Source organism: Ovis aries, chromosome 2 (genome assembly GCF_016772045.2).
Source record: "Ovis aries strain OAR_USU_Benz2616 breed Rambouillet chromosome 2, ARS-UI_Ramb_v3.0, whole genome shotgun sequence".
Lineage (NCBI taxonomy): Eukaryota > Metazoa > Chordata > Mammalia > Artiodactyla > Bovidae > Ovis > Ovis aries.
This window is the reverse complement of record NC_056055.1, coordinates 174,481,937-174,489,376: the sequence shown is the minus strand read 5'-3', so window position 1 is coordinate 174,489,376 and position 7,440 is coordinate 174,481,937.

Here is a 7,440-nt window from a genome sequence, read left to right as displayed (position 1 = left end):
AATTTTTAATTGGTTAGTCTATTTTTCTTCCCTGAACGCCTTGTGGTATTACTCTTGGACCCTCAGATTTATCACTGGTATAGGATCAATTTTTGCTTATCTCTCAACTCTAGGAGTTCCTAGAAAATGTGAGTAATTTAGCCCTGGATGTGTCTGGGCCTTCTATTTCCCCAAGGAGACATTTTTACTCATCTAGAATTCAGAGACAGACAAATTTCTTATTTATCTGTACTTACAGATTTTTCTCTAGTCTGTCTTTTTAGTGGCTGTCACTTTTTGAGTGTTCCAGTTTGAGGGTTCTTAATTCCAATTCTCCAGTCTTGCATTGGGTCCAGCATCTTATTTCTTACAGGTTTAAAACTCAAGCCGCTGTATTATTCACCCTGTGGTAAGCACAGCATCGCTAGACTCTAAGCTGCTGCTCTGGTTCTATGCTCCTTGGTGGCATCTTAAAATTTACACTTACTTTTTTTCTTGTGAGTCTAAGAATATATTTTTGAAATTGTATTTTATCAGCAAATCTAGGTTTTTGAAGCAATAGTTTTGTTGTTGTTTTTGGTTGTTATTTTAATCTCCCATATATCCAGAACTGGAATCGTCCTTAGGATACCTGTGTTGTGAAAGATGGAAGTTTCAGGACTCTAGAAGACAGATGCCTATTTATTTTCTATTGAGTTTAACATTCCACCAATATTTGGATAGGCCTGTCATTGCTGTCAGCCTGAAGGAGCCATCATCACTGCTGGTCTGGTTCTTGTGGAAAACCATGGTAGGGACCAGCAGCCTATAGTGGGATCACTGGAAGGAATCTCCAGGCAGTGAGTGGTTCTCACAGATGGAGGAGATGTTTTACCTCTTTGTTAAAATACCTCTCCTGTGGCTAATGGTGAAATTTACTTGAATTGCTTTCCTGGTGAAGTTCCCTTTAACTTCTGCCATGGGAAGATGCTGTTATAAGATATTTCTTTACTTATTCTAGAAAGAAAGGACTCTCCCTGGTTAATAGAAAGAGCAAGCAAGATTCTCAAATGAAGGGCCTTCAGGAGAGAATTTTACTGTTATTCATTCTCTCTATTCAAATACACAGATATCTTATGGGGAAATGTACAAAGACCTTCATAGGCATTCCTTATTTAAGAAAAATGATCATATTGATTAAAGATCTCTTTTCCTGTAAATAGAAATAATTATTGCACAGCAAATGCCAGGAAGGCCAAGGGCTTTCCCATAACAACCAGGAGTAATAACATAACCATAAGAGCTGTAATTTCAGTGTCTTATAAGTGCTAAGCATTGTCTTGATGCTAGGAATCCAGAGATAGCAGCTGATGGTCTTTGCCCTCTGGGAATCCACTGACTAGTAGAGATGAATAAACAATTACTAGAGAATTAAAGAAATAATACTATCAGTTGTTTGAAAATTGATGAATTAGTGTTTACCAAAATTAAAAATGTTTGGTCTTCAAAAAACAATGTTAAGAGAATAAAAATACAAAGCACAGATTGGGAGAAGTAAATATTTGTAAACCACATATTCGATGAAAGACTTATATAAAAATATATTTAAAAACCTTCAAAACATAATAATGTGAAGATTTTTAAATGGGCAAAAGATTTGAAGAGACATTTCACCAAATAAAATATATGGGTAGCAAAAAAGCACAGAAGATACTCAACATCATTAGTCATTAGAGAAATGCAAGTTAAAACCACAATAAAATACCATGACAGACCTATTAGGTGAAAATGAAAAAGACTGACCATGTCAAGTGTTGGCTAGAATGTGGAGAAACTGGAAATTTCATACGTGCTGGTGGGAACATAAAATGGTACAATCACTTTGATGAACATTGTTAGTTTCTAAAAAAAAATTCTATTTTTCACCTACCATATATCTGTTATATTTCTAGGTATTACCCAAGAGAAAAGGAAATAATGTCTATAAAGAGATTTATATACAGTGTTCATAGAAGCTTCATTTGTAATATCCCCAAGGAAACAACCCAAATATCCACCAACAGGTGAATGAATAAGCCAGCTGTAGTACATCCATAGAGTGGAGTACTACTCAGCAATAAAAAGAAATGAGCTATTGACACCCATGAGATGGATGAATCTCAATTATGCTGTATATGAGAGAGGACAGGCAAATTAGAGTACATATTTCCATTTAATAAAAATCTAGAAAGTGAAAACTAATCTATAGTGATTAAAAAACTGATCAGAGTTGACATGTGGATGGAGGTAAGAGAGAGAAACTATAAAGGATCATACAGAAACTTTTAGGGTGGTGAATTTATTTATTATCCTGACTGTGGTGATACTTTCAAGGGTATATACCTATGTCAAAGATGTATGAAGTTATTCACTTTATTTTACTTTTTAGTTCCCAGGCTATACGGTAGGACACTGTTGGTTATATATTTTATACATGGTAGTATATATGTTAATCCCAAACTCTTAATTTATACCCTCTCTCTACCCCTGGTAACTTTGTTTTCTTTGGTGTGATTCTATTTCTATTCTGCGAATAAGTTCATTTGTGTCATTTTATAAGATATCATGTGATATTGCTTATATGTGGAATTTAGAGTATTTATTTTAAATATGTGCAGTTTACTGTAGGCCTCAATCTGTGTTGTTCACTCACTAAGTCATATCTGACTCATTGAACCCCATGTAGCACACTAGGCCCCTCTGTTCTCCACCGCCTCCCAGAGTTTGCTCAAATGCATATCCACTGAGTTGGTGATGATATTATCTAGCCACACGAGGGTTCCTTAAAGATAAAGTGCCTTGGAAATGGTGAGTTCAGAATTCTGTCAATAGACAGTACACAGGAGAGTCCCTTAAATTAAATGACCCAGGAGTCAGGGAAGATGGGACGCCTGACCTGAGATTTGGAATTTGAATCTGTTCTTCAAGGTAGGGTGTGAAGAAGGGCAGGAATAAGGGGAGCTCTCCGTGTGGAGGCTGCACCAAATGTGCAGGTTCCAGAGCGCATAAGCGTGTGATGTATTTAGAGAACTGTGAAGTGGGTTGGCTCTGGGAGACTGGGTCGGGGTGGGCGGTGGGGCTAGAGTAGGGGGGTGACGGGGTGCTTGGAGAGGAGAGCCAGGCAATGGCTCTCAGATTCCTTTGCAGTGCTGGGGAAATTAGAAACTCTCATGAAATTCTCACTATATTAGGCCACTCACTGGTGTGACCAGCTTGTCCAGGCATCCCCAGCCCTGAACACAAAGTGGGGTCACCTTTCCATTTCTGTGCAAACTGCAGTGGTAACCCCCTGCATGCCCACGGTGTCCCCCAGTTATCCAAGGGAGTCTCAGAATGTGCCTTCGTTTGTTTGCTCCTGGAAGAGTCTTCGTGTTGTCCCTTTTCTTCCCAAGACACTTTTGACATGTATTGCCCAGCAAGCTGACCTGAGAAGCTGCATTCATTTTTCTGTTCTTTTTTGGAGTTCTGTCCACTGGGAGAACTCCAGAATTCAGTCCAAACTTACTGAAAGGCTGTTGTTGTTGATAATCGCTCAGTTGTGTCTGACTCTTTGTGACCTCATGGACTGTAGCCCGCCAGGGTCCTCTGTCCATGGGATTTTCTAGGCAAGCATACTGGAGTAGGTTGCCATTTCCTACTCCAGGGAGGGGAGGTGGGGGATGTCTTCCCAACCTAGGGATCAAACTTGCGTCTCGTGCATTACAGGAGGGTTCTTTACTGCTGAGCCACCAATGAAATGCTGGGTCTGCCCAAACCAGTCTCAGAGCAGGGAGGAAACCTTACTGTGCTTTTGCAAGAATGCCTTTCTGCAGAATCTCCCTTTCTCTATAGGATCAAGTTAGTGTTGCTTACGAGAGACATTTTGCCTGAGGTTTAGAAGGCAGGAGGGAAACAGCAGCCATTCTTCCCACTCCAATGGTGAGCATCACAGATCTGCTCTCTGGCTGGGGCAGCTCCCTCTAGGTCCTCTGCTTCTGAGCATCCCTGTCAGTTGCATATGCAGCTTGAAAGGGAAGGTGGCTCTTGTCTCCTGGAAATCACCCAGGGTATGGGAACTGGAGGTGATGGAAGATAGATGCAGGTCCCAGTTAGTTCTTGTAGGTTCCAGTTTGTCCTTGCTCTTGTCCACATACAGTTTTTCTTCTAGCCGATCTATAGCAACTTCAAGTTTAGCACCACACAGAGAGGCAGCCTCTGGAAGGGGCCACGACAGCCCGCTCCAGTATTCTTGCCTGGAGGATCCCATGGACAGAGGAGCCTGGTGAGTTGCAGTCCATGAGGTTGCAACGAGTCAGACATGACTGAAGCGACTTAGCACGCACTCACAAAGGCAATATCTCTCCTGTTTCCCACAGTCGGATGAGGTCTGACCCCTGTAGTAAATGCCTTATTCCACATCACTCACAGTGATTCTGCTTCTCTGGACCCTAAGACAGGTTCCCACCCAACTTGGGATTACCTGGGTCTAGGAGCAGCTCTGCTTTGCTAAAACCTTATAAAAGCCTCTGGTGAGAACAGGGTCTAGTGTTTGACCATCACCTTCATAACCAGAGTCTCAAACCGCAAGGCTGATGGGGCTAGAGGTGCCGAGACAAACTGTTAATTTTCTTCTCTTTTCCCAGCCCCACCCCAACCAAATGCCTTCTTCTCCCTCCCCCCTCAGCCCCCCGCCATGCCACCCCCCCCCCCACCGCCCCAGTTAGTCACAACAAAAGCTCCCTGCATGTCCATGGGCGTGAACAGATGTTCCGTGTGGGCGTGAGTACTGGTGGAGGGTGCTCGGCTTGCCACACCAGCTGCCTCAGGCCTGCTCCCACCGCCCCCAGTGCCCTCCCAGCCGTGAGCAGCTCCTCCCCGAGGCTTTGATTTTCCTGTTCAAAGAGTCCCAGCAACTTGACCCTTTTCTCATATGTCTTTGTTTGCCCTCATTTCCTGTCCGTGGTGGCGTGCCAGAATTCTGGGATGGATTACAAGGCCTCTGTGCAGATGGAGTGGAGTAGGGAAGCAGTCATTTCCCAGCTTTGGAAGGCCCATGCAACAGTGTATCTGGTGAACTTGAGTCTATGGTGCCTACAGCAAATGTGAAAATTCTGAGGATAGGAGAGGATGGATTAGAAATGGGTCATTAGAGGACCTGCCCTTGAATCTTCCTGTGTGAGCCTCTCAGATTCTGGGCAAGTCTCTTTCTGTCCTGTCTCTGTCAAGAAGGTCTTTCAAAGTTATTTACTTCACTCTGTAAATAAAACAGAGAATGTACTCTGAGACTTGGAAAGCCATGTTATCTGGTGCAGCCATTTCTTCTTCTTCTTTTTTTTTTTTTTTTTTGGCTGTACCGCAAGGCATGTGGGATCTTAGTTTCTTGACCTAGAATCTAATCTGTGCCCCCTGCAGTGGAAACACAGAGTCTTAAGCACTGGACTACCAGGGAAGTTCCCTGGTTCAGCCATTCCTAAACCTAACTGGTCAGGGCACCCCCTCACTGTACCTGCATATGTGTTAGAAGCCAGCACAGCTTTCTGGCTCTCTCTTCCTCTCCACAAGATTTTAACTCAGCAGTCTGGACTGGGACCTGGAATCCCTCCTTGAAAAACAAAACAAAGAAACAAAACTCTGCAGGTTATTCTGAGGAAAAGCCAAATTTGGAAACACTGGATCCAGTGAACTAATCCAGTGAAGGCAAGGATCGTACAAAGTTTGGGGTTCTGTCGCCAAGGCCAAGGAAAATGGAAATAATTATTCAGATAATTCCAGCACAGAAAGAGACATTTTTATTAGAATTATGTGAAACACGAGTAACTCTTTCTGAGATATTTGGGTGGAAAATGTACTGGTAAAGCAAAAATCTTACCTATTTCAGCTCTAACCAGGTTTCTGGGAAAGGTGACAGTGGCAGGAGGTTGACCAGAGAAGGACGAATTGCATTTTCCGAGCAGTTTTGCTCCCAGTGTGGTCTCCATGTGTTCTGGATGAGCTGTAAGTTTCTTCATGTGTGCTTATTGCTAAGCACTCATATTCCACTAACCACAAATCCCCATTTCTGGCATGCAAAATGATGCCTATTGCTTATAGTACACCCTGCTTTGGCTTACCACAAGAGGATAGATTTGGGGACACCTTTCCATTTTTGTAGGATATAAAATTCTAATGCACCTTTCAATATATAATTTTAGGACACCATCAGTGGCTGCGTAATTAAGATGGCTACATGTCCCAGATGCTTTGAGGGGGGAACCAGAGATCTTATTTTGCTGCCCCATTGTCTGTCTGCTCCCATCTGAGCAGCCAGCAGCCCTGTGTTTCTTGTCAAGTGTGAGAAATTGTGGCTCTGTCTTTAGAGACTGAACAGAATGCCCGCAGCCCTACTTTGGGTCTCCGCTCCAGGCTTTGCATTTGCGTGGGGAAACTTCAGTGCCAGGTTTCCTGGGAGGAAGAGCTGTAGCCTATTTTGGTTTCATGAAATATATTAGTTTGTGGCTTATTGTCCTGCTCTGGGTAGTCAGTCCCCCAGAGGATTGGATCTAGCATTTCCTGACTGAGGCCTGCCATCATGCGGCTGGGCTGGGCGAACCCTGATGGCTACCAGTGACTTGAGAGCAACCTTCCTTTGAACCTTGTCCTAAAAGGAACCAGGCATTCAGAATGCATGTTTTCTACCTGCTCAGCAGAGAAGACTGACCCTGAACTCCTAACAACTGTCCATCCCTGTTTGTCTAGTTCCTGAATGAAGAAAGCAGCTGTTGCATTTTGAAGGTCTCATTTGTTCTTTGGAAGATAAAGAAATTCATTCTTGCTTTGGTTTTAGTTCTTTGGGGATCAGGCAGTGTTTTGAACCAAAGTTTTAAAAGTTTAGGGAGATGGCCTTAAAAATAAGTCTGGTTTCCAAAGCCTGAAAGAGAGCCTGGAATTGGGAAGAGGCAAATCCTATCTCTGGGACAGAGGTTCTCAAAGTGTGGTCGCCAAACCAGCTCCAGCAGCAGCATCTGCATCAGGGAACTTGTTATCATGTGTGTTCTTGGCCCTCAGCCCAGACCTGCTGAGTCAGAAACTCTTGGGTGGAGCACAGAAATCTGTTTTCAGATGACTCAGAGGCAGGTTGTATTAGAGCATCACTGCGCTGGGGAATAGAAGCCTCCACTGGAGGGATGGGAAGCAGGTGACACTCAGCATCCATTCGTGTGGCTCTCCATTGTACTCATCCCTCTTCTTGTGCTCAGTGAGCATATTTATTCAGTGGATACTAATGGGTGATGTGGATGTAGGGTCAGTCTAAGTGAAGGCCTGAGAATTGGCATTTCTAACAATTTCTCAGGTGATGGCGATGCTGCTAGTCTGGGGACCACAGTTTGGGAACCCTGGCTTAGACAAAAGAGCAGCAGACCCAGTAGCCCTTGTAAATTTCAGCTGGAGGGGGCAGTTCAGCTTTTTCAGGATCCTTGTGGCAGG